Source organism: Macaca fascicularis, chromosome 19 (assembly GCF_037993035.2).
Source record: "Macaca fascicularis isolate 582-1 chromosome 19, T2T-MFA8v1.1".
NCBI classification, from domain to species: domain Eukaryota; kingdom Metazoa; phylum Chordata; class Mammalia; order Primates; family Cercopithecidae; genus Macaca; species Macaca fascicularis.
In genome coordinates, this window is record NC_088393.1 from 43,499,808 (window position 1) to 43,523,036 (window position 23,229).

Below are 23,229 nucleotides of genomic sequence, written 5' to 3' on the forward strand. Positions count from 1 at the left end.
TGTCTGTGTTTGCGTCTCTGTGTGCGCACGTGTCTGTGTGTGCGTCTCTGTGCGCACGTGTGTCTGCGTGCGTGCGTGCGTCTCTGTGCACAAGTGGGTGTGCGCGCGCATCTCCGTGTGTGCGTGTGTGTGTGGCGCTAGCCGGCTGTTTGACGTTGTGCATGATTGTGATAGCATTAGGTGTGTGGCCACTTGCAGCCACGTGAACGGTTTTTCTTGACTGTGTGTGACTCTTGCTTATGTTGTTGACTGTATGTCAATAGGTATAGAGGGAGTGTCTGTGTTGCCCAGGTTGTGAGAGCATGATAGTGTCATGAGCGGTTTTAGTTAAAGGTAGGAAACAACCAGGGTGTTTTTCTTTCTACATTTACACACCACTCACCAATGTGAGTTTTTTTTTTTCTCCCACACTAAACAGTTTTCAGCAGACACCAGCTGGGTATGCTGTTCAGTGTAATTCCGACTCTACCTGGAGATAGCAGCAGAACCCATCGGTTAAGGGCTTAGTCCCACAATACTGCCCCCTGCTTCAGATGCCAGTTGCAGGTCCCAGGATGTGACCTGTGCTTCTGACCTACTGGCTATAAATTGGGGTTCCCTCGACCCCTCAAGTTTGAGTATTTTGCTAGAGTGGTTCACAGAACTCCGAGAAACACTTTACTTATGTTTACTCATTTATTATAAAGGATATTGCAAAGGATACAGATTAACAGCCAGATGGAAGAGATGCATAGGACAAGGGATGGGGGAGGGGTGCAGAGCTTCCATGCCCTCTCTGGCTGCACCACTCTCCAGGAACCTTTATGTGTTCAATAATCCAGGAGCCCTCCAAACCCCATAGTTTAGCTTAGTTTAATCCCAACTACTTGGGAGGCTGAGGCAGGAGAATCTCTTGAACCTAGGAGGCAGAGGTTGTAGTGAGCCGAGGTCTTACCACTGCACTTCAGCCTGGGTAACAGGGCGATACTCTGTCTGAAAAAACAGGTAAAGCAAAGAAAAAAGAAATTTACAGTTTATGACTGAAAACAACATGGTCATAAGTAATTTCTGCAATGTAGACATTTCCAGGGTGTAATAAGATGGTTGGTTGAAAGCTGGGGTAAGGATATAGGAGAATATGTTTTGTGTCTATCTTGAGGAGGAAGAGGTGGAACAGGATTGATTAGGGATAAAGGAGGGTACAGTAGAGTGCAGAGTCTTGGGAGACAGGACCTGGCTGTCCAGGCAAGTGTGGTGTGGGCGATGTCAACGACTTTCATGGGATGGACAGATGCCAAATTAAAGCAGCATATGCTGAAAGTTTTTTTTTTTTTTTTCATTTGAATAATGAGGGCAAACAGTGACATTTTGCAAAGATAAAATTCTCCCTCTCCCTAGACAAGGTCTCTCCTACTCTCACACCACTCAGCACTCAATAAAGAACATTTCTGACACCAGATGTGTGGGGTTTTTCTCCATACACCAAGCAGTTCCCCATTAGACACCACCTGGGTGTCCTACAGTTCAGTTCAGTTCTGACATCACCTACCTGGAGATGGCATCAGATCCCACAGGCTAAGGGAACAGTCCCACAAGATCCTTCCATTTCAGATGACCATCTCAAGGGCCAGGTGGTGACCTGTACTTCTGACCAGCTCTAAATTTGGGGTTTCCACATCCTCTCCTCAGGTCTGATTAATTTTCTAGGAGGGCTCACAGATCTCAGGGAAACCATTTACTTAACATTAGTCCATTTAGTATAAAGGATATTACAGCTGGGCATTGTGGTGCCCATCTGTAATCCCAGCACTTTCGGAGGCTGAAGCGGGCAGATCACTTGAGCCCAGGAGTTTGAGACGAGCCTCGGCAACATAGCAAAACCCTGTCTTTATTAAAATACAAAATTTAGCTTGGTGTGGTGGTGCACGCCTGTAGTCCTAGTACTAGGGAGACCGAGGTGGGAGGATTGTTTGAACCCAGGAGGTTGAGGTTGTGGTCAGCCCAGATCTCACTACTGCACTCCAGCCTGGGCAACAGAGCGAGACCCTGCCTCAAAAAAATTTTTTTTTTAAATAAAAAGGGCTGAGCGCAGTGGCTCACGCCTGTAATCCCAGCACTTTGGGAGACTGAGGCGGGTGAATCGCCTGAGGTCAGGAGTTTGAGACCAGCTTGGTCTCTACTAAAAATACGAAAGTTAGCCAGGTGTGGTGGTGGGCACCTGTATTCCCGGGTACTCAGGAGGCTGAGGCAGGAGAATCTTGCTTGATCCCGGGAGGCAGAGGTTGCAGTGAGCCGAGATCGTGCCACTGCATTCCAACCTGGGTGACAAACAGAGACTGCATCTCAAAAAATAAAAATAAATAAATAAAAAGGATATTACAAAGATTTTCCATGAAGAGGTACCTAGGGCAACATATGTGGGAAGTGGCACTGGGCTTCAATGCTCTCATCCCGGCACATCATCCTCCAGGAACCCCCACGTGTTCAGCAATCTGGAAGCTCTGTGAACCCTGTCCTTTTGGGTTTTCATGGAGGCTTCATTACATAGGCACGACGGAATACATCATTGGCCATTGGCAGTCAGCTCAACCTTCAGCTGCTGTTCCCTCCCCGGAGGTCAAGGGGTGGGTCTGAAAGTTCCAACCCTCATATCACATCCTGAGGCCATCCAGGAGCCCACCAAGAAGTCACCTCATTAGAACATAAGACGCTCCTATCAGCCAGGAAATCCCAAGGGATTTGAGAACTCTGTGTTAGGAACTAGGGTCAAAGACCAGATATTAGAACAAATGATCCTCCTGGTACCCAAGGGTTTTAAGGAGCTCTAGACCAGGAGCTTGGGGCAGAGACCAATATACATATATTTCTTGTTATTTTATATTCCCAGCTCCCCAAGGTTATCCATTTTAAAAGTCTAGTAAGTTTCCTTTACTTCTCTCCTTGCCCAAAATATATTGAGTGAGTTTTGTTCCCTTTTGCCTTTACTAGAATTATATGTAATTTTTTTTGTTTTTAAGCTTGTGTTTCTAGGGAAGACCTTACGGACATCCTTCCAAATTAGTGCTTACTGGTTTGAGTAGTACTTGGAAGGAGGTAATTTTTTTTAAATTCAAGCTCTTTATTATGGATACTTCCAACATCATATATGCAGAGAGCCTAGTACAGTGAACCCAGCTTTAACAATTAACATATGGCCAGTTTTGTTTCATCTCTATTTCCACTCGATTATTTTAAAGAAAATTCCAGACATTTCATCTATAAATATTTCAGTATGAAATATAATTCTTTTAAGAACTTTTCTTAAAAGACAATTTTCATATCATCACCTGAAGAAAATGAACAATTCCTGGCCAGGTGCCGTGGCTCATGCCTGTAATCCCAGCATTTTGTGGGGCCAAAGCAGGAGGATCGTTTGAGTCCAAGAGTTAGAGACCAGCATGGGCAACATGGCAAAACCCCGTCTCTACAAAAAAATACAAAAATTAGTGTGACATGGTGGTGTGCACCTTTATTCCCAGCTACTTGGGAGGCTGAGGTGAGAAGATCACCTGAGCCTGGGAATTTGAGGCTGCAGTGAGCCATGATTGCACCACTGCATTCCAGCCTGGGTGACAGAGCAAGATCCTATTTCCAGAAAAAAAAAGAAAAAGAAAAAGAAAATGAACAATTTATTAAAATCACATAATCAGTTGCAGTTGATTTGTTCAAATTAGAGTTTAAACAAGATCTACACATTGGGCTTAGAGGATAAAGCTCTTATATTTCCTTTTTTTTTTTTTTTTTTTTTTGAGACGGAGTCTCACTCTGTCTCCCAGGCTGGAGTGCAGTGGCACGATCTCAGCTCACTGCAACCTCCACCTCCTGGATTCAAGCAATTCTTCCCCCTCAGCCTCCCGAGTAGCTGGGATTACAGGCATATGCCACCAGGCCTGGCTAATTTTTTTTTTTTTTTTTTTTTTTTGAGACAGAGTCTTGCTCTGTCGCCCAGGCTGGAGTGCAGTGATGCGATATCGGCTCACTGCAACCTCTGTCTCCTGGGTTTAAGCGATTCACTTGTCTCAGCCTCCCGAGTAGCTGGGACTACAGGCATGCACTACCATGCCCAACTATTTTTTGTATTTTTAGTAGAGTCGGGGTTTCACCTTGTTAGCCAGGCTGGTCTCGAACTCCTGACCTCAGGTGATTTGCCCATCTCGGCCTCCCAAAGTTTTGTATTTTTGAAGAGTCGGGGGTTTCATCATGTTGACCAGGCTGGTCTCAAACTCCTGACCTCAGATGATCTGCCTGCCTCAGCCTCCAAAGTGCTGGGATTACAGGCATGAGCCACCGCACCCAGCCGTCTCTTACATATCTTTTAATCTGTTGACTTCCCTTTTTTCTTGCTATTTATTTTTTGGAGAAATCAAACACTAACTCATATAGAGTTTCCACATACTGCCTTTGAGTACACCCCCATGGTACTGATTAACAAATTAGATGCTCTGTATTTTCTCTAAAATATCTGGTCATTAACTAGAGCAGTGATTCTCAACGAGTTGTGGTTTTGTTTGTTTGTTTTTTTTGTTTCTCTAGAAGACATTTGGCAATGTTTGGAGATATTTTTGGTTGTCACAACTGGAAGGAAGGATGGTATTGCTGGCACCTATTGGCTAGAGGCCAGGGTGCTGCTAAACATCCTTTACTGTACAGGACAGCCTCCTTCCATCCCAAACAAAGAATTATCTGGTCCAAAGTGTAAATAGTGTCAGAGTTGAGAAACTCTGCTCTAGGGGCTTGATCAAATTCAAGTTCAATTATTTTGGCAAGGTCTGCTTGTCACTGGTTTTTTTTTTTATTTTGAGACGGAGTCTCGTTCTGTCACCCAGGCTGGAGTGCAATGGCGCGATCTTGGCTCACTGCAAGCTCCGCCTCCTGGGTTCACACCATTCTCCTGCCTCAGCCTCCCGAGTAGCTGGGACTACAGGCGCCCACCACCACGCCCGGCTAATTTTTTGTATTTTTAGTAGAGATGGGGTTTCACAGTGTTAGCCGGGATGGTCTCGATCTCCTGACCTCACGATCCACCCATCTCGGCCTCCCAAAGTGCTGAGATTACAGGTGTGAGCCACCGCGCCCGGCCTGTCACTGTTTTTGTGATCAGATTTGTTAGTGGGCTTAAGTGTCATCAATATGATTTATCCATTGTAAAGTGATTGCTTTTGCATAATGTCATGCATTCATTGATGATCATTGCCTACATTCATTATGTTGTTAGGAGTTGCAAAACGATCACCTTCTTACTGTGTCTCTCTTTCAGCTATTACTGGAATCCTTTTATTTCCATTACTGGAATTTCCATTACTGGAGTCCTTTTATAAAAATAAAATCTCCCCACATCAACGATCTGATTACTCAGAGGGATAGTATGTGTAGGAAAGTGAGGATAAATGCTTGATTCTTTCCATTCATATTCATTAGTTTTCAGAATTATGAGTTTCAGAATACTGCATTGGTTTCCTAGTTTCCAAAGGTGATTGCAGCAGCTTGTATTTTCCAAAGATAGTTGCAACAATAGGCGTGTCCTATATGTTCTTCTAGAATCTTGCCATTCCCACTTTAAGAGGTGGAGTCTCACTCCTCTGCCCATGAATCTGGATTTGTTTATTGTTTGTAACCAATGCTGTGTGACTCCCAAGCCTCAGTCATAAGAGGCACTGTGGCCGTCACCTCATTAGCTGAAACTCCTGTGTTTGAAGTCTTGAGCCATCAGGTTAAGAAGTTCCAAGTGCTGTGAGCCGCCATGCTATGAGGAAGCCAAGTCACGTGGGGAGGCTACTAGTCCCAGTCTTTGAGGCCTCTCACCGCAGGTGCCAGACATGTGTGCAAATCAGGCTTCATAGGTTTGCAGCCCTTAGGCATCAGGTTATTTCCAGCCTTTGAACCCTCCTGGTTGAGGCCACAGACATCAGGAGCAGAGGCAAACTATCTCTTCTGTGAGCTGTCTGAATTCCCAACCCATAGGATCAGTGAGCGCGGTAAAATATTTGTGTTATAATACTGAGTTTGGAGTGGTGTATTATACAGCATCAGTAACTGGTGAACAATGACTGATATACCCACACTTGTTTATGTCATATTACACACACCCACACACGCACACATGCACACTTTTTTTTTTTAGAGGTGGGGTCTTGCTGTGTTGTCCAGGCTGGTCTTGAACTCCTGAACTCAAGTGATCCTCCTATCTCAGCCTCCCAAAGTGCTGGGATTATAGACGTGAGCCACTGCACCTGGCCTATACTCACATATTTTATTTTATTTAAAAAAACTTAAAAACTTTGGCCAGGTGTGGTGGCTCATGCCTTTAACCCCAGCACTTTGGGAGGCTGAGGCAGGCACATCACGAGGTCAGGAAATCGAGACCATCTGGCTAACACGGTGATACCCCCGTCTCTACTAAAAATACAAAAATTTATCCAGGCGTGGTGGTGGGCGCCCGTAGTCCCAGCTACTAGGGAGGCTGAGGCAGGAGAATAGCGTGAACCAGGGAGGCGGAGCTTGCAGTGAGCCGAGATCCCACCACAGCACTCCAGCCTGGGCAACAGAGACTCCATCTCAAAAAAAAAAAAAGAAAGAAAGAAAGGAAAGAAAATTAGCATAACCAAGGGTTGAGGCGGAAGCAAAAGAACAGCAGGTGCAGCAAGTTCTAGGCCAGGCCAGGTTAAGCAGCACACAGGTGACATCCTTACTCCTGTAATAACAAGACAGAAGTCTTCAATTCAGCTTCTGAGTGGCCACGGGCCAATCCTTCATAGGGTGTAACCAATTGGAGGCCTCGAAAGGGCACCTGTGGGTGTTATCAAATTCTTTAGCTTAATAAAAATCCTAAAGAATATTGTAATCTGGGCTCTTGAGCCCCTTGCTCTAGTCTGCTCTGGCTCTGTAGAGTGGACTTTCGCTTCAATATATCTGCGGTTTCGTTGCTTCTTTCCTCTTTCGGGGCTTCGTTCTTTTGTTGCTTCATGTAGTTTAATTCTTTCTTCAACGAGCCAGAAACGTGGGCAACTTGCAGTCAAGACCTTCCATCCAGTAAAACTTCTACACTCTAGAAGTCTCAGTATTGCCAAGAGATGTCAAGGCATCAAGGAGTCAAGTGTAGTATAAGGCCTAAGATTAAGGCTTAGTATTACACGTGCCCTGACATTGGGGGAAAACAAGGAGGCCTAAATGGATTAACTGCAATATTCCCTGCCCCACTGTACTCCTTTGAATAAGTTGCCCTAGCCGAACCACTCCCCTCAGAGACCAGGCACATTACCTGCTTACTGCCTAGCAATGGGCCTCAGGTTCCAGCCAGCCTGGAGAATTATTCAAACAGGCCAATCACACCCTCCTTCAAGAACCAGGTGTTACCTCCCATACTCTTGCTACTACAAAGCCTCCTGGGATAGCCTCCACCTGATTGCTTTGTTCCTGAGTGCTGCTGCACTGTACCCCGCATGGTGTGCTGGGCTCTCCTTCCCTGGGGCGTAAGTATGGGTAATTAGCAAACCAGTGTTCACCTCATCTATCCAGTGTTAGCTACCATGTGCTTTGCAATAATCTGCACTTCCTTTCTAATTCTTGAGAGACATCCGGGTTCTCTGCTCCTGGGTGGAGGATTTTGGAAACAAGGCCACTCAGAATGGGGAGGTGAATTGAACGCCTGCGGGTCCGACACAGCACCAAACCTCGCCAAGGCCTTCAGAAACTAAAAGTGCAACCGCCAGGAAAATGACTGCCGGTTCCGGTCACACGACCAGCTACACTAGCCAGGCCGAGACGGAGAAAGAGGTTCACCAAAAAGAGGCCGACGAGCCAGAAACCACCCTCCAGAGAACAGGGTACATTCTTCCGAAGACATATACGCACACTCCGATTCTTACCCACAGCCCCAGCAATTTTTTTCAGGGGCTGCAGCCTGACGCAAAGCAGAGCCCAGTCAGCCTTGGCAAGGCGCATGCGCGAATCGCCAGCCGATGCTCACGTCACAGAGACAGCCACCATTGCCTGGAGACGAGTCCTTGAGGCTCCGCGAAGGAGGAGCCTTCTGTGGGAGCGCATCGGACTCGGGGCTAAGGCCAGTCCTCACCAGGGCGTCGATAGGATGGTATCCGGAGGCCAGCATTCTCGGAGGGTCGACCAGGAGGAAGAAACCTCAGGCGGAGCGCCTGGAAGCCGCGCAGGATCCCAGGCTCAGGCCTGCGCGGACGGTGTGCTGGTGAGTCTCTCCAAAAGTCTTGCCCTTTGCGATCTAGAGGACAGGTCTACTTGTGTGCCCGAGGGCTCCTCTCTCACCCCAGGGTCGTTGTCGCGGAGAGCAGAACCCGGAGGCGCCAGGGGCGGCCTAGGGGTGAATGTTACTGTGCCACTCCAGTATGTCTGGGTTGTGTCTCTTTCTCTCTCTTGTTTCTGTCTCTTTTCTCGACTATCGCCCTCTACCTGTTTACGTCCGTGTGTGCGCGTGTGCGCGAGTATATTGGGATGCATGTGAGCTGAAGGGCGGTTCCTTATATGTTAGCCTTTCTTCTGTTGAGCCTCTCCCCGAATCTCTGCCTGGGTCGCGTGGCCAGTTGTCATTCATTTCCCCGAAGGTTCCAGTTTGGGTTTGTGACCACCTGGGCAATGTGGGGAGCTGCATCGGACACTCAGGGGATTAAATCAGCTCCCCAACCTGAGCGGCCTCATTGCTAGTATCAAGACGACAACACACCAGCAGAGGACAAAATTCTCACAAAAGCTCATTATCCACCTGCATGAGAGGTGCCCATCGACGTCACTCCTCTCGATCCTCTCGCCGTATGCCCTCACTGAGAAATCTGGACGCAGTTGGAAACAAGGAAGGAAAAGAACGTGGGGAACGGGATGTGGCAAGCACCTCTGCACCCGAACGCTGGCCTTCCTCGCCAAGTCACCCGTTTGGCACTCCTCCCCGCCTGCCCGAGGCAGTGGCATTGTGCCATATAAAGCCTGGGCTCTGGCCTCTGCTCTGTCCTCCCTCTTGCTCTGCCTGCCCTGTTTCTGAGAAGCCCAAGGGCTTCTTAGTCTGGCTGAATGTATTCGACAAAAAACACGTCCCAATCCATTAGGGAGAAAATTCGTGAGGATGCGGTTCATGGTTGTTTCCCTCTGAAACTTATCTCAGGATGATTGGGCGCGTGTGATGATCTGGAGCTCTGGGCTTCCATACCTTTCTGAGACAGGGAACCTCCCTTGAAATCCACATCCCAAGTGATGGCTGAGTAATTGCTTTACGAATAGCGGGAAGTGACTGTGGCTGGCTTCTTGCCTTCGAGAAAAGGCTGTGGCACATCCCAACTGCACAGCCTCTCTGATCCTTGAGGGACATCCTGTTCCTCTGCTCCTGGGGAAAGTGTCTTCAAGCACTGAATCTTTTGGCAGCCACGGATGTCAGGGAGGCAAGGGACAGGGTTTTGCTGGGTGCGGGGAAGGTTGCATCAGGGGTACCTAGCCGGTGTCGGTGTCGGGGTGGGGGCGGCCTGTACTTTGTCGAAACCTCTGGGGCCCTCTGGCAGCATCTCCGAATGTGGCTGGGATAGGACTCGGGCACAGGCCCCGTCTCGCAGGTTTTCAGGTGTGCTTGGCTTTTCCTCAGCGTGGTCGGGGAAGTCTCCCGTGGCCCCCGGGGCACATGGCTGGACATCACGGACCGTCTGCCCATCGTCTGCTACGCCCACTCCATCTGCTCTCGGGGAACGTCAGTGCCACGTGTAGTCACATTGGATCCATCTCGGACCCGCCTCTGGCTCTCTTTGCCCATGTCTCGGGAAGCAGCGTCGGGATGCCGGAACCCTCGGGACTTGGAGATTAAGGGAGGCCGCTCCTCCACCAAGGAAGGAGGGCAGCGTATGGCTCATGGGTCCGTGCATTTTCAGGCGACAGCACGCCTTGCGGCCCTGGGGATCTCTCTGTGCCCCAGCGAGACCCTTCCTGCCTCACTGCATTGTAACCCCATTCCCGATGACCCGGTCGGATCCATCATCCGATGGGGAGAGAAGTCCGCACAGCCCAGGCGGCACCTTGAAGCTCCTCCTGCACCGGGAACCGAAGCAGAAGACCGATCGAGGAGTTCCGGAAGACAGGACTACTACGGGTCCGACCCTAGTCTCCCGCAGGCCCCTCTCGCAGTCCTTTTCCCACCCTCCGCCTCGGGATGCGCCGCTATCGCCGCCGCAACCGCCGCCACCGCCGCCACGGCCACGGCCACCGGAGGGTCAGTCCCCGCAGCCGCCGCGTCGCCGCCATGTTTTAAAGGGTCCGCAGCCTGACTCTCCGCAGCAAGGGAGCAGTGGGCCGAACCGGTGCGCATGCGCGACGCGCGAGCGGCCGATTCGGTCACAGTGACCGCCACCGTTGCCCCGGGATGGGTCCTTGAGACTTGGCGAAGTAGGAGCCCTGTGTGATCGTGCGTCCCAGTGGGGGCTGACACCATTCCTGGCCAGGGCCTTACCAGGATGGTCTCCGGAGGCCGGGATTCGCGGAGGGTGGAGCAGCAGGAAGAAACCTCGGGAGGAAGAAACGTCAGACGGATCGCCGGGAGGCAGCGCGGGATCCCAGCCTCAGGCGTGCGCGGACGCTGTGCCGGTGAGTCTCCCCAAAAGTGGTGCCCTAGGGATCTAGAGGACAGGTCTGCCTGTGTGCCCTTGGGCTGCTCTCTCACCGCTGGGTCGCAGTGGCGGAAAGCAAAACCCGGCAGCTTCAGGGGCTGCCTGGGGGTGGGTGTTACCTGCTGTATGTCCCTGTGTCTTTGGGGTGTGTGTGTGTGTCTTTGTGTGTCTGTGTGTGGGTCTCTGTGCCCACTTAGGTGTCTCTCTCGTTTCTCTCTCTCTCCCTTCTCTGTTTCCGTCGCTCTCTCTTCCTATCTCCGTCCGCCTGTGTGTGCGTGTTCGTGGGGACACATGTGCCCTGTGCGCCGGAGGGTGGTTTCTTGCACGTCGGCCTTTCTTCTGGGCAGCCTCTCCCCGCGACCCTGCCTGGGTCGTGTGGCCGGTTGCCAGTCGTTTTCCCTGCGGTTCCAGTTTGGGTTTGGGAAGGCCTGGGCAACGTGGGCATCTGCCTCGGACCCGCAGGGGTTTTCATCCCCTCCCCATCCTGAGCAGCCTCTTTGCTCGGATCAAGACGACCACACCCCAGCCAAGGACAAAGGCCTCCCAGGTGCTCCTTGTCCACCCGCAGGAGGGTGCCCACAGAACTTCAAGAAGACGGTTCTCACTTCTCTCGCCCTTTGCCCTCATGGAGGAATCTAGCCACAGCTCGACACAGGGACGGAGAAGGAAGCCGGCAACGGGATGGGGCACGCATCTCTCTCACTCCAACGCTGGCCTTCCTGGCCCAGTCACCCACTTGGCCCTCCTCCCCGGACGCCCGTGGTGGTGGCATTGCGCCGTCTTCCTGACTGGGCTCTGGCCTCTGCTCTGTCCTCCCTCTTGCTCTGTCTGCCCTGTTTCTGAGAAGCCTAGGGGTTTCTTCGTCTGGCTCAACGTCTTCAACAAAGAAGACTTCCCAGTCCATCAGGGAGAAACTTCGTGGGGGTCTGTGTCACCATTGTTTCCCTCTCCAAACCTATTTCTGGATGATGGGGCAGCTGTGGTGATCCTGGAGCTCTGGGCTTCCATGCCTGTCTGGGACAGGGAAGCTTTCTGGGTCTCCATGGCCCACGTGATGGTTGCGTGGTCGGTCCAGGAAGAGCGGGAGGCGACCCGACGGTTCCTGACATTTGCCTTCCAGGAAAGGCGGTGTTGCATCCCACCTGCACTTCCCTCTCTGATTCTTGAGGACCATCCGCTTCCTCTGCTCCTGGGGAAAGCGCCTCCTAGCACTGAATCTTTTGGCTGCCACGGATGTCAGGGAGCCAAAGGGACTGGGTTTTGCTGGGTGCGGGGGAGGTGGCGTCAGGGGTACCTAGCCGGTGGCGGGGTGGGGGCGGGGGGTGCTTTGTGGAAACCTCTCGGACGGACCCTCTGGCAGGCGTCCCCGAACGTGGCTTGGACTCGGGCACAGGCCCTGTCTCGCAGGTTTTCAGGTGTGCTTGGCCTTTCCTCAGCTTGGTCGGGGAGGTCTCCCGTGGCCCCCGGGCGCACGGCTGGACATGACTGTCCGTCTCGCCATCGCCCCCTACTGCCTCAAAGACACACGCTCGCTCCATCTGCTCTTGGGGGACGTCAGTGCCTCGTGTGCTCACATTGGCTCCATCTGGGACTCGCCTCTGTCTCTCTTGGCACATGTGGCGAAAAGCAGTGTCGGGGTGCCGCAGCCCCCGGGCCTTGGAGATGAAGGCAGGCCACTGCTCCAGCCGGGAAGGAGGGAGGCAGTGGGCTCCTGGGTCGGTGCCTTCTCAGCCGTCAGCGAGGCACGCCTTGCGGCCCTGGGGATCTCTCTGTGCCCCAGCGAGACCCTTCCCGCCTCACTACATTGTAACCCCATTCCCGATCACCCGGTCGGTGGGATCCATCATCGGATCCGAAGAGGGGTCCGCACAGCCCAGCCGGCACCCTGAAGCTCCCCGTCCACCGGGAACCGAAGCAGAAGACCGATCAAGGAAGTCCCGACGACAGGACTCCTACGGGTCCGGCCCTGGGTCTCCCGCAGGCCCCTCTCGCAGTCCTCTTCCCACCGGCCGCCTCGGGCTGCGCCGCCATCGCCGCCGCCGCCGCCGCCACCGCCACGGCCACCGGCGTCTCAGTCCGCGCAGCCGCCGCGTCGCCGCCATTTTTTAAAGGGTCCGCAGCCTGACTCTCGGGAGCAAGGGGTGGGGGGAGAGGTCGGCCCTACCAGTGCGCATGGGCGAGGCGCGAGCCGCCGCTTGGGTCACAGTGACCGCCACCGTTGCCCGGGGATGGGTCCCTGAGACTTGGGGAAGTAGGAGCCCTGTGTGATCGTGCGTCCGAGTCGGGGCTGAGACCAGGCCTGGCCGGGGCCTTACCAGGACGGTCTCCGGAGGCCGGGATTCGCGGAGGGTGGAGCAGCAGGAAGAAACGTCAGACGGATCGCCGGGAGGCAGCGCGGGATCCCAGCCTCAGGCGTGCGCGGACGCTGTGCCGGTGAGTTTCCCCAGAAGTGGTGCCCTAGGGATCTAGAGGACAGGTCTGCCTGTGTGCCCTTGGGCTGCTCTCTCACCGCTGGGTCGCAGTGGCGGAAAGCAAAACCCGGCAGCTTCAGGGGCTGCCTGGGGGTGGGTGTTAACTACTGTATGTCCCTGTGTCTTGGGGGGGGGGGTGTCTGTGTGTGGGTGTCTGTGCTCACTTAGGTGTCTCTTGTTTCTCTCTCTCTCTGCCTTCTCTTTCCGTCGCTCTCTCTTCCTATCTCCGTCCGCGTGTGTGTGCGTGTTCGTGGGGACACATGTGCCCTGTTCACTGAGGAGCACTTTCTTGCACATAAGCCTTTCTTCTGTTTAGCCTCTCCCATGCCTCTGTGTGGGTGGTGTGGCCGGATGTCAGTCGTTTTCCTGGCATTTCCAGTTTGGGTTTGTGAGGATCTGGATGAGGTTCTGGATGAGTGACGGTGATCTCGTAAGGATTTAAATCCCCCTACCCCCTAAGAGGCGTCTTTTCCAGGATTAAGGCCACCACACGCTAGGCAAGGATAAACCTCACCAGAGAGGTCGTCTACGTGCAGCTGCTGTGCAGAGCGACCTCAAAGAAGATGGTTCTCATTCATCTCTTTCATCTCGCTGAGAAATCTAGCCACAGGGTAACACAGGTTTTGAAAGGATGGGCAACAGACGTGGCAAGGATCTGTGAGTGTGCAGGCTGCGTTTCACATATTGTTAAACAGTCTAGTGAGTGTTCTGCAGATAGCTGGCACTTGTTTTATTGAATCAAGGAAACAAAAAATGCTGAGAAAAGAGGACACAACTTGCCTGCCAGCGCATCTGATTATTACAAAGTTGATAGTAATTTTAATTTATCCTTTCATGTAAAGATCCTTGGCAGTGATACCTAATTTCCTAAGATAGCCTAGGTTTGTTATGTATGATAAAGCTGTCATTCATGTCAGAGTATCTGGAAATTTTTCCCAATGCCCTTGACATAAGTGATTAATAACATTCCCAAAATAACATACCAAAAGAAACAACAGGAAATCATTTGTTACTTAGTTCATTTAAATTTGTTTATTCAAATTGTGTTTCTTTCGTGCACTAACTTTTTTTTTTTTTTTTTTTGAGAGGGAGTCTCATTGTCATCCAGGGCAGTGCAATGGCACCATCTCGGCTCACTGCAACCTCTGCCCCCCGGTGGTTCAAGTGATTCTCCTGCCTCAGGCTCCTAAGTAGCTGGGATTTCAGTCGCCTGCCACCACACCCAGCTAACATTTGTATTTTTAGTAGAGACAGGGTTTCCTCAGGTGGGCCAGGCTGGTTTTGAACTCCTGACCTCAGGTGATCCACCTGCCTCGGCCTCCCAAAGTGCTGGAATTACAGGCATGAGCCACCACACCCGGCCACATGAAACATTTCATGTGTTTCTGGCAGTCTTTCAGCAACAGATTGCATCTTAAGTATTACAATGCTTGTGCCCTTTAATTAATTTTTCCTACATATTTTGATAGTTATACTGAGGCTGGACCCAGTGGCTCACACCTGTAATCCCTTTTTGGGAGGCTGAGGCGGGCAGATCACAAGGTTAAGAAATCCAAGACCATCCCAGCCAACATGGTGAAACCCCGCCTCTTGAAAAATCCAAAGAATTAGCCAGGCAAGGTCAAGCACTGGCTCATGCCTGTAATCTCAGCCCTGTGGGAGGCTGAGGCGGATGGATCACAAGAGGTTAGGTGTTCAAGACCAGCCTGGCCAACATGATGAAACCTTGGCTATACTAAAAATACAAAAATTAGACCCTGAAGGTCACATCCGAATGAGAAAGACATTAACTGACACTAAGAAACAGTGCAGACTGGCCAAGTGAGGTGTCTCACACTTGTAATCCCAGCAGTTTGGGAGGCCGAGGCGGGTGGATCACCTGAGGTCAGGGGATCGACACCAGCCTGACCAATATGGTGAAACTCTGTCTCTACTAAAAAAAGAAGTACAAGAACATTAGCTGGTCATGGTGGCACACACCTGTAAATCCCAGCTATTTGGGAGGCTGAGGCAGGAGAATCGCTTGAACCCTGGTGGCAGAGGTTGTGGTGAGCAGAGGTCAGCCCATATCAAGCTTCTCCTTGTTCTATGTGTGAACAGCTAGTCTGTATCTTCACCGAAGCATATTTAAAAATCAACCTTAGGAAGGCCCTTGGCCACCATAATCCGTCCACACTAGCAAGAGCCCAGCCTCTGAGACTAGGCGTCCTTCCGCCTCCCACTGGAATGCCTTCCCCCGGACTTCCAAGGTACCAAATTGCTCAGGGGCAGCTGAGACAGCCCTACTTCTGGGAGTCCTCCCCACCCACTTGAAATCACAGGCATCTCTGCTGTCCCTGCCCTTCATCCACATCACTGAACAATTCATCGCACACATCTCTGTACTTTTATTTAAACTGTTCCATGTGTGTTTACCATTAACTACTTCATGAGTGACTGCGGTACGGATGGAGCAGAAAGGAATGCTGAGGGAGGACCCCTGTTCGAATGAGCCGCTCTTCCAGAACTAGAATGAACTTTCCCCAGTACCAACAAGGCAGCCTCCAGGGCAAGAAAAGGTAACGGGATCCATTCTGCTGACATCCAAGATGGAATTACAAGTAACTCTCACCTCTTTTTTGACTCTCAGGTGGAAACCCCCTCCCCACAAGGTGAAGCAGAGTCCGCTCCACAGCCCCACAGTTGGGGTCGGGGATGTCACAGAAATCACCAGGGCAGCCAATTCCCATCCAGAGGGGGCCCAGGATGACCCAACACCCTCAAGCTCAGCCCCAAGCTCGGGCCAGGGAGTGAAGCCCTTGTCCCCAAGCAACAGAGTGAGGGTTTGTCTCTAACCCTGTGGGCTCCAGTGAAAGGAAAATGGCCTGGAGGTGCCCACAGGATAGCACCCGAGTTCTGAGACAGATCTACGGCTCCCAGCCTGAGTCCCCATGAGTAACAGGGACGCACAGAGGGGCATGCTGCCTGCCTATAGGGCACTCACGGAACGCAGCTGCATGCTGTGGATCCTGAAGCCGGTCAGGTAACGAGGTGCGGAGGTGTGGGGAAGACCTGGAGGGAGGCCTCCCCGAATGCCAACCAGCCGGGGCCACGGATCAGAAGTGCTTCTGACATTAACAGGACACACGTAAGGTGTGTAGGGTGGGTAGTGGATGTAACCGCAGAGGCCTCTGGGGATTGTTTTGGAGCTAGAGAGGCAGGCAAGCAGTTGGCTTTGCCCACACAGGGTGCCTCGGACATCTGCACAGCGCACACAACCAAGCTTAGGAGCCCACTGTTAAGATGCCCAAGTGACATGGACAAGTTTCTCCTCTGCAAGCCAATGAGATCTGGTGACTGTCAGAGCATCGCAGGACCGCCGAAGGATTCTGGAAAATGCAGTCCCGGGTGGCCACTGTGTGCTGACCTTCACCTGCAGGTGAGCTGAGCTCACCACGCAAGTCTCCACCCTGGTGCGCCCTTCCCGAGCAGATGCCAGGTTGGGGCAGAAGCGGCTCAGGGAGAGGTGATGCTCCCTCAGGGCTCCCAGTTTGGGGGTGACACCACCCCTGTGTCCCCTAGAGTAGGACAGTGTACCAGGATAGGGAACCCCAAGGCTGTTTTCAGGGACAGCAAGATTGGCTTGGGGAAAACTCCCAGAATGGAGATGGGGAGAGTCTGGTCACATTTCCCCAGGTAGGGGATGCTGGCTGGACTTGGGTGAAGAGCAAAAGATCCCCTGGTGATAGTGGTGGTGAGGATCGGAGGCTTGAGCCAGAAATCCCCAAGGTGTTTTCTTTTGTTTTTTGTTTTTGTTTCTGAGACAGAGTCTCCCTCTGTCTCCCAGGCTGCAGTGCAATGGCGCGATCTTGGCTCACCGCAACCTCCACCTCCTGGGTTCAAATGATTCTCCTGCCTCAGCCTCCCAAGTAGCTGAGATTACAAACGCCTGCCACCATGCTCAGCTAATTTTTTTAAAAATTTATTTTTTGTATTTTTAGTAGAGATGGTGTTTTGCTCATTGCCCAGCCTGTTCTCAAATTCCTGACCTCAAGTGATCCACCTGCCTTGGCCTCCCAAAGTGCTGGGATTACAGGCGTGAGCCACTGTGCCCAGCTCATTTTCATCTTTTCTCTTACAGGTTTTTATTTTTATCTTACAGGTTCGACTTGAAGGAAACTTCTCGAGGGTTGGGTGGAGGGTGGGGTAGTGTTGAAGAGGAGGCACAATTGTAACCATTTTGTTCAACCTGGGTGTTTTCTTTATGCATTAATTTGTATTTTTAAATATATTACATTAAAAATTTATCTTGATTACCGAGTTTTTCTGGTGCCCCTTTAAATTCTCTATCAAGTCCTGAGCCTTGATAGGAAGTGAGGGCCTGGCCTCTGGGCATCAAGCAGCCAGAAAGTCCCTTAGGAGCTTTCTCTGAATTGTTGAATTGTGAGTGATCTTTTCCTTTCCTGACTTCCTTAATATCCACAATTTCCTTGTAACCATCCCTCCAAGCCACACCCACAAGGCACCTCCAAGACCTATCATGAAGCAGATATTCAAAGATGATTTGTATGGCCGGGCGCGGTGGCTCAAGCCTGTAATCCCAGCACTTTGGCAGGCCTAGGTGGGTGGATCACGAGGTCAGGAGATCAAGACCATCCTGGCCAACATGGTGAAACCCCGTCTCTACTAAAAATACAAAAAATTAGCCGGGCCTGGTGGCGGGCGCCTGTAGTCCCAGCTACTCTGGAGGCTGAGGCAGGAGAATGGCGTGAACACGGGAAGCAGAGCATGCAGTCAGCCAAGATCATGCCACTGCACTCCAGCCTGGGTGACAGAGCGAGACTCTGTCTCAAAAAAAAAAAAGATTATTTGTAAATCTTCACACCCCACCCGTTCCAGAATGTCTTCCAACATCCCCTTTCCTGGAGAAGTAAAAAACAAGGTTTGCATGTTGAGTATCAGCCTCTCCCATTGGGTGGGTGTTTAGGAAGGAGGATCAGTCGAGAACCCTATTCCAGCCCAGGTAAATGACCTGGCCAAAGATTTCATTTCCACAAATGTAGAATGCTTGTAACAGAACTCAGTGGGAATCAAAGTCAGGCATGGCACTGGGCTTTAAGGAGCACAAACGAAAAGGAGGGACTAGAAAACTTCAGAAAGGTATTGGGGGGGGCGTGGAGGGGATGGGACAGTGAGGATGTGGGATCCCGGAATAATCCAAATCCCTGTGTGGAGACCCATGTGTACAAAGGCTGTAAAGAGAGACCCAGGCTGATGGGGTATCTGTAATAAATCAAACATAATATAACAGGAGGCCAAGTGATAAGGGGACCCTGGAAAAACAGAACAAGCAGCAAAAGGAGCAGCATCAAACTCCACAGATATTCACAAATATCAAGACACTAAGAAAGCTGCATTCATTTAAATCAAGGTGACAGGCTGGGCGCGGTGGCTCACGCCTGTAATCCTAGCACTTTGGGAGGCCAAGGCGGGCAGATCATTTGAGGTTCAAGACCAGCCTGGCCAACGTGGTGAAAGCTCATCTCTACTAAAAATATAAAAATTAGCCAGGTGTGGTGGCGGGTGCCTGTAATCCCAGCTACTCAAGAGGCTGAGGCAGGAGAATCACTCGAACCTGGGAGGCGGAGGTAGTAGTAAGCAGAGATCACGCCACTGCACTCCAGCCTCGGGAGAGCAAAACTCCATCTCAAATAAAAAAATAAATCAGCCGGGCGCGGTGGCTCACGCCTGTAATCCCAGCACTTTGGGAGGCAGAGGCGGGCGGATCACAAGGTCAGGAGATCGAGACCACGGTGAAACCCCGTCTCTACTAAAAATACAAAAAATTAGCCGGGCGCGGTGGCGGGCGCCTGTAGTCCCAGCTACTCAGGAGGCTGAGGCAGGAGAATGGCGTAAACCCAGGAGGCGGAGCTTGCAGTGAGCCGAGATCGCGCCACTGCACTCCAGCCTGGGTGACAGAGCGAGACTCCGTCTCAAAAAAAAATAAAATAAAATAAATAAATAAATAAATAAATAAAGGTGACAGTTACTGAGTGCTGTGGGCCAGGTACAATGATACACCCTCAAATGTGTTACCCTCATGAATCTGAATCACTTGTGATATCTCTGCTTTAAGGAGTCCTATTTCCCACACTCTTAGCTGGCTTGAGATGTGAAAATCCACCTAAATTATAAACAGTGAAAAAAAATAGTGGTGCCCATGCAGGGAATATGTCTAGTTAAAATTAACATAGATAAAAATCAGCAAAAATAAATTTTAAAAATATTTTTTGAAATTAAAAGCCATATAGGCCGGGCGCGGTGGCGCAAGCCTGTAATCCCAGCACTTTGGGAGGCCGAGACGGGTGGATCACGAAGTCAGGAGATCGAGACCATCCTGGCTAACACAGTGAAACCCCGTCTGTACTAAAACTACAAAAAACTAGCTGGGCGAGGTGGCGGGCGCCTGTAGTCCCAGCTACTCGGGAGGCTGAGGCAGGAGAATGGCGTAAACCCGGGAGGCGGAGCTTGCAGTGAGCCGAAATCGCGCCACTGCACTCCAGCCTGGGCGACAGAGCGAGACTCCGTCTCAAAAAAAAAAAAAAAAAAAAAAAAAAAAAAAAAAATTAAAAGCCATATAAACCAATGTGTCACTGATGAGTTCAAAGAAGAAACTGACCTGCAAACCAGGAGATACATGGGAAGAAGCAATAGTGAAAATGCTTCAGATCTAAACCTGTGGAATGAGGCTACCTCAGTGTCCAAAAATATCACTTAAATATAGTGCCAAGGGGCGGGGTGCGGTGACTCATGCCTGTAATCCCAGTATTTTGGGAGGCCGAGGCGGGCAGATCACTTCAGGTCAGGAGTTCGAGACCAACCTGGCTGACATGGTGAAACCCAATCTCTACTAAAAATACAAAAATTAGCTGGGTGTGGTGGCGCGCATCCATAATCCCAGCTACTTGGGAGGCTGAGGCAAGAGAATTGCTTGAGCCCAGGAGGCGGAGGTTGCAGTGAGCCGAGATGGCACCACTGCACTCCAGCCTGGGTGATAGAGCAAGACTCTGTCTCAAAAACAAACAAAAAATTTCCAATGAATAAACTACCTACCAAGACTTATAGAATGAGACTAAAACCACGGCTGGAGGAAAACTTTTAGCCTGAAAGTAGCCTAAGATTTAGAAATTACGGCAAAAAACTAAGGAGTAAGCAGTTACCCTTCAGGTTAGAAAACCAACAGCATTACAGGAAATGAGAGGGGGAAGAAATAATCAGATGGGGCTAGGATGGGGGCTTATGGGGATGAAGGAGGCAGGAAGAGCATGTGAAGTCTGTGCATAAAGTCACTCCCTAAGGACAGTCCCTGAGAGGAAGCTAGACGCACAAGGATCGGGCTAGGTGGAGAAGGTAGAGAAGACAATCCCGGAGGGCACGTTCAGGGGTTGACGGCGATAAGAAAACAGGAGGGCAGGCCGGGCGCGGTGGCTCAAGCCTGTAATCCCAGCACTTTGGGAGGCCGAGATGGGCGGATCACGAGGTCAGGAGATCGAGACCATCCTGGCTAACACGGTGAAACCCCGTCTCTACTAAAATATACAAAAAACTAGCCGGGCGAGGTGGCGGGCGCCTGTAGTCCCAGCTACTCGGGAGGCTGAGGCAGGAGAATGGCGTGAACCCGGGAGGCGTAGCTTGCAGTGAGCTGAGATCCGGCCACTGCACTCCAGCCTGGGCAACCGAGCAAGACTCCGTCTCAAAAAAAAAAAAAAAAAAGAAAACAGGAGGGAAAGTCAAGTGTGGAGCCTTTTCTGTCCCTGGCATGGAAGACATCAGGAGCTGATGAGTGAAAGTGATAAACAGCATTCTCACCACAAAAAAAAGTCAAGGATTTGAGGTAACGGATAGATTAATTTGATTCTTATTCCACACTGCATTGAAAAATCACATCATTTTATACCCCATATACAATTTAGAAGATAGGTAAAAATCAGCAAGAAAAAAATGAAAAACGATTCTTTGAAGTATTTTTATTTATTTTTTATTTTTATTTTATTTTTTTTTTTTTGAGACGGAGTCTCGCTCTGCCGCCCAGGCTGGAGTGCAGTGGCCGGATCTCAGCTCACTGCAAGCTCCGCCTCCCGGGTTCACACCATTCTCCTGCCTCAGCCTCCCGAGTAGTTGGGACTACAGGCGCCCACCACCGCGCCCGGCTAGTCCTTTGTATTTTTTAGTAGAGACGGGGTTTCACCGTGCTAGCCAGGCTGGTCTCGATCTCCTGACCTCGTGATCCGCCCGTCTCGGCCTCCCAAAGTGCTGGGATTACAGGCTTGAGCCACCGCGCCCGGCCTGAAGTATTTTTAAAACATGCAATTTATGGGGTACAATCTAATTCATCTATCTATATATATATATCTTTAAAAAAAAAAAAAACGGGGAGTCAATAAACACAGGAAACAGTACCTTGGGAGGGAGAGAAGGAAAATGGGCACAATCTGCCCTTAGAAAGACACAGCGTTTAAATCCACGCATGTGAGAACTCCAGGGTTCAAGGTAAGACAGGGATCAGTCAACAACAGCCGGCTTATCACCTATAGCCACAGGGTGGCGCCAACACCCACTGCTCCGGCCTGAGCCGGCCAGAGAGAACATTCAAGTAAAACTGGGACATCCCAGAAGGCCTGAGACCTGCAGGTCCCACCATTGAAGTCCAGTGAGGGAGGAAGGTCCAATGTGAGGTGAAAAAATACCATAGAGGTATATTGAAATGAAATAATAGTTATTAAATAGTCATTGTACTTCAGGTAAAAGTAGGTAAAATGACAGAAAATGAGAGAAATGAGCGAGACACCATAGACATGTAATGATGGACAATAAATGACATGATATGGAGAGTTTGGCCACACGTGCAGACTTTATATCTGCCTGCATCACCCCGTAGAGATGATTACACAAACTGCACTGACACTGTGAAGTCAACAAGGAGATAAAGTAAAAATCAAATAGTTACGGAGAGGGTTGGTCTGTGCAGTGGGAAACCCTTCAGAACACGCACACGGCATCTCCCCTCCCTTCTGAATACCATGCATAGCCCGCAGCAGTAGATGGCAAATCACAGCCTGGGCCACCCTTCCCAGAATGTCACAAACATGGACGTGCAGACCACAGAACTCACCAGATACCCAAGCTGGGTGGCGCCGGGCTCTGAAAGCCATGCTTCAAGTCAGAGGGACTAGAAACCTCCCCGAGGGAGCAACAGGGATTGGGGATTTCAGGAGGATCCAGGGACTGTGCAAAGACCAAGCAGTGAACAGACGTGTGTGTCAGTGATTCGGTTGGCATGAACTCAACACCATCTAACGCCGCAGCTCACGTTTCTGTGTGCATCAGACTCACCTGGGGGCTTGTTAAATACAGATTGTTGGGTCTCACCCCTAGAGTTTCTGCTTCAGTATTCTGGGGAGCAGCCTGTGAACCTGTATTTCCAGCATGATTTTCAGGGCTACTGATACTGTTGGCCCAAGGACCACACTATGACCTAATTTAACACCAGGTTAGGGGAGGTACTAAGGAGCAAACAGCAACAGAAGAAGGGACCTGAAGCCTGTAGGGGCTTCTCTGTAAACTCCTCAAACATAAAAGCCTTCAAGGCTCTCAAAGAGCATTTACAGCATCATGTCTACAAATACAAGGTGCCATGCAGGGAGAGCTCCATCAAGCAGAGAGAAGAGCCCACTGAGTGTCCCTGTCTTAGTCCGTTTGTGTTGCTGTAACAGAATACCACAGACTGGGTGATTTATAAGCAAAAGTTCACTTGGTTTATGGTTCTGGACACTGGGAAAGTGAGGGGCCTGCATCTGGGGAAGGTCTTGCTGTGCTGTCCTATGGTGGAAGGTGGAAGGACAAGAGAGTGACCACATGTGAGAGGGAGAAAGGGAGAGAAAGGGAGGAAGCCAACCTCATCCTTTTACCAGGAACCCACTCCCAAGACATCTAACCCACTCTGCTTCATCCATTCGTGAGGGCGGAGCCTTCACCACCTAATCACCTCTTGAAGGCTGCACTGGTCATCGCTGCTGCCTTAGGGGTTGAGTTTCCCACACATGAACTTCGGGGAACACACTCAAACCACAGCAGTCCTCATGGAAACCTTCCAG

The 23,229-nt window shown here is 50.8% G+C and overlaps 2 long non-coding RNA genes across 14 annotated transcripts in view; one reads left to right on the plus strand and one right to left on the minus strand.

Annotated features, from left to right (window-relative positions):
- Positions 1–661: 661 nt before the first annotated feature.
- LOC102126503 (uncharacterized) overlaps positions 662–23,229 on the minus strand; it is a 53,915-nt gene continuing 31,347 nt past the window's right edge. For 5 of the 13 annotated variants that reach the window (XR_012427496.1, XR_012427492.1, XR_012427493.1 and 2 more), the window contains 4 exons: positions 3,306–3,442; positions 2,383–2,727; positions 2,198–2,297; positions 662–972 (listed from right to left, as the gene is read on the minus strand). This is a non-coding gene — a long non-coding RNA (uncharacterized lncRNA). Of the gene's footprint in view, positions 973–2,197; positions 2,298–2,382; positions 2,728–3,305; positions 3,443–21,836; positions 22,040–22,247; positions 22,361–23,229 lie in introns of those variants that run through there. The other 8 variants (XR_012427498.1, XR_012427502.1, XR_012427497.1 and 5 more) reach the window with 5 other exon arrangements.
- Positions 10,326–17,395, plus strand: LOC107128255 (uncharacterized). Its single transcript, XR_001487202.4, has 5 exons — positions 10,326–10,385; positions 10,472–10,602; positions 11,118–16,228; positions 16,323–16,514; positions 17,238–17,395. It is a non-coding gene; the product is annotated as an uncharacterized lncRNA (long non-coding RNA).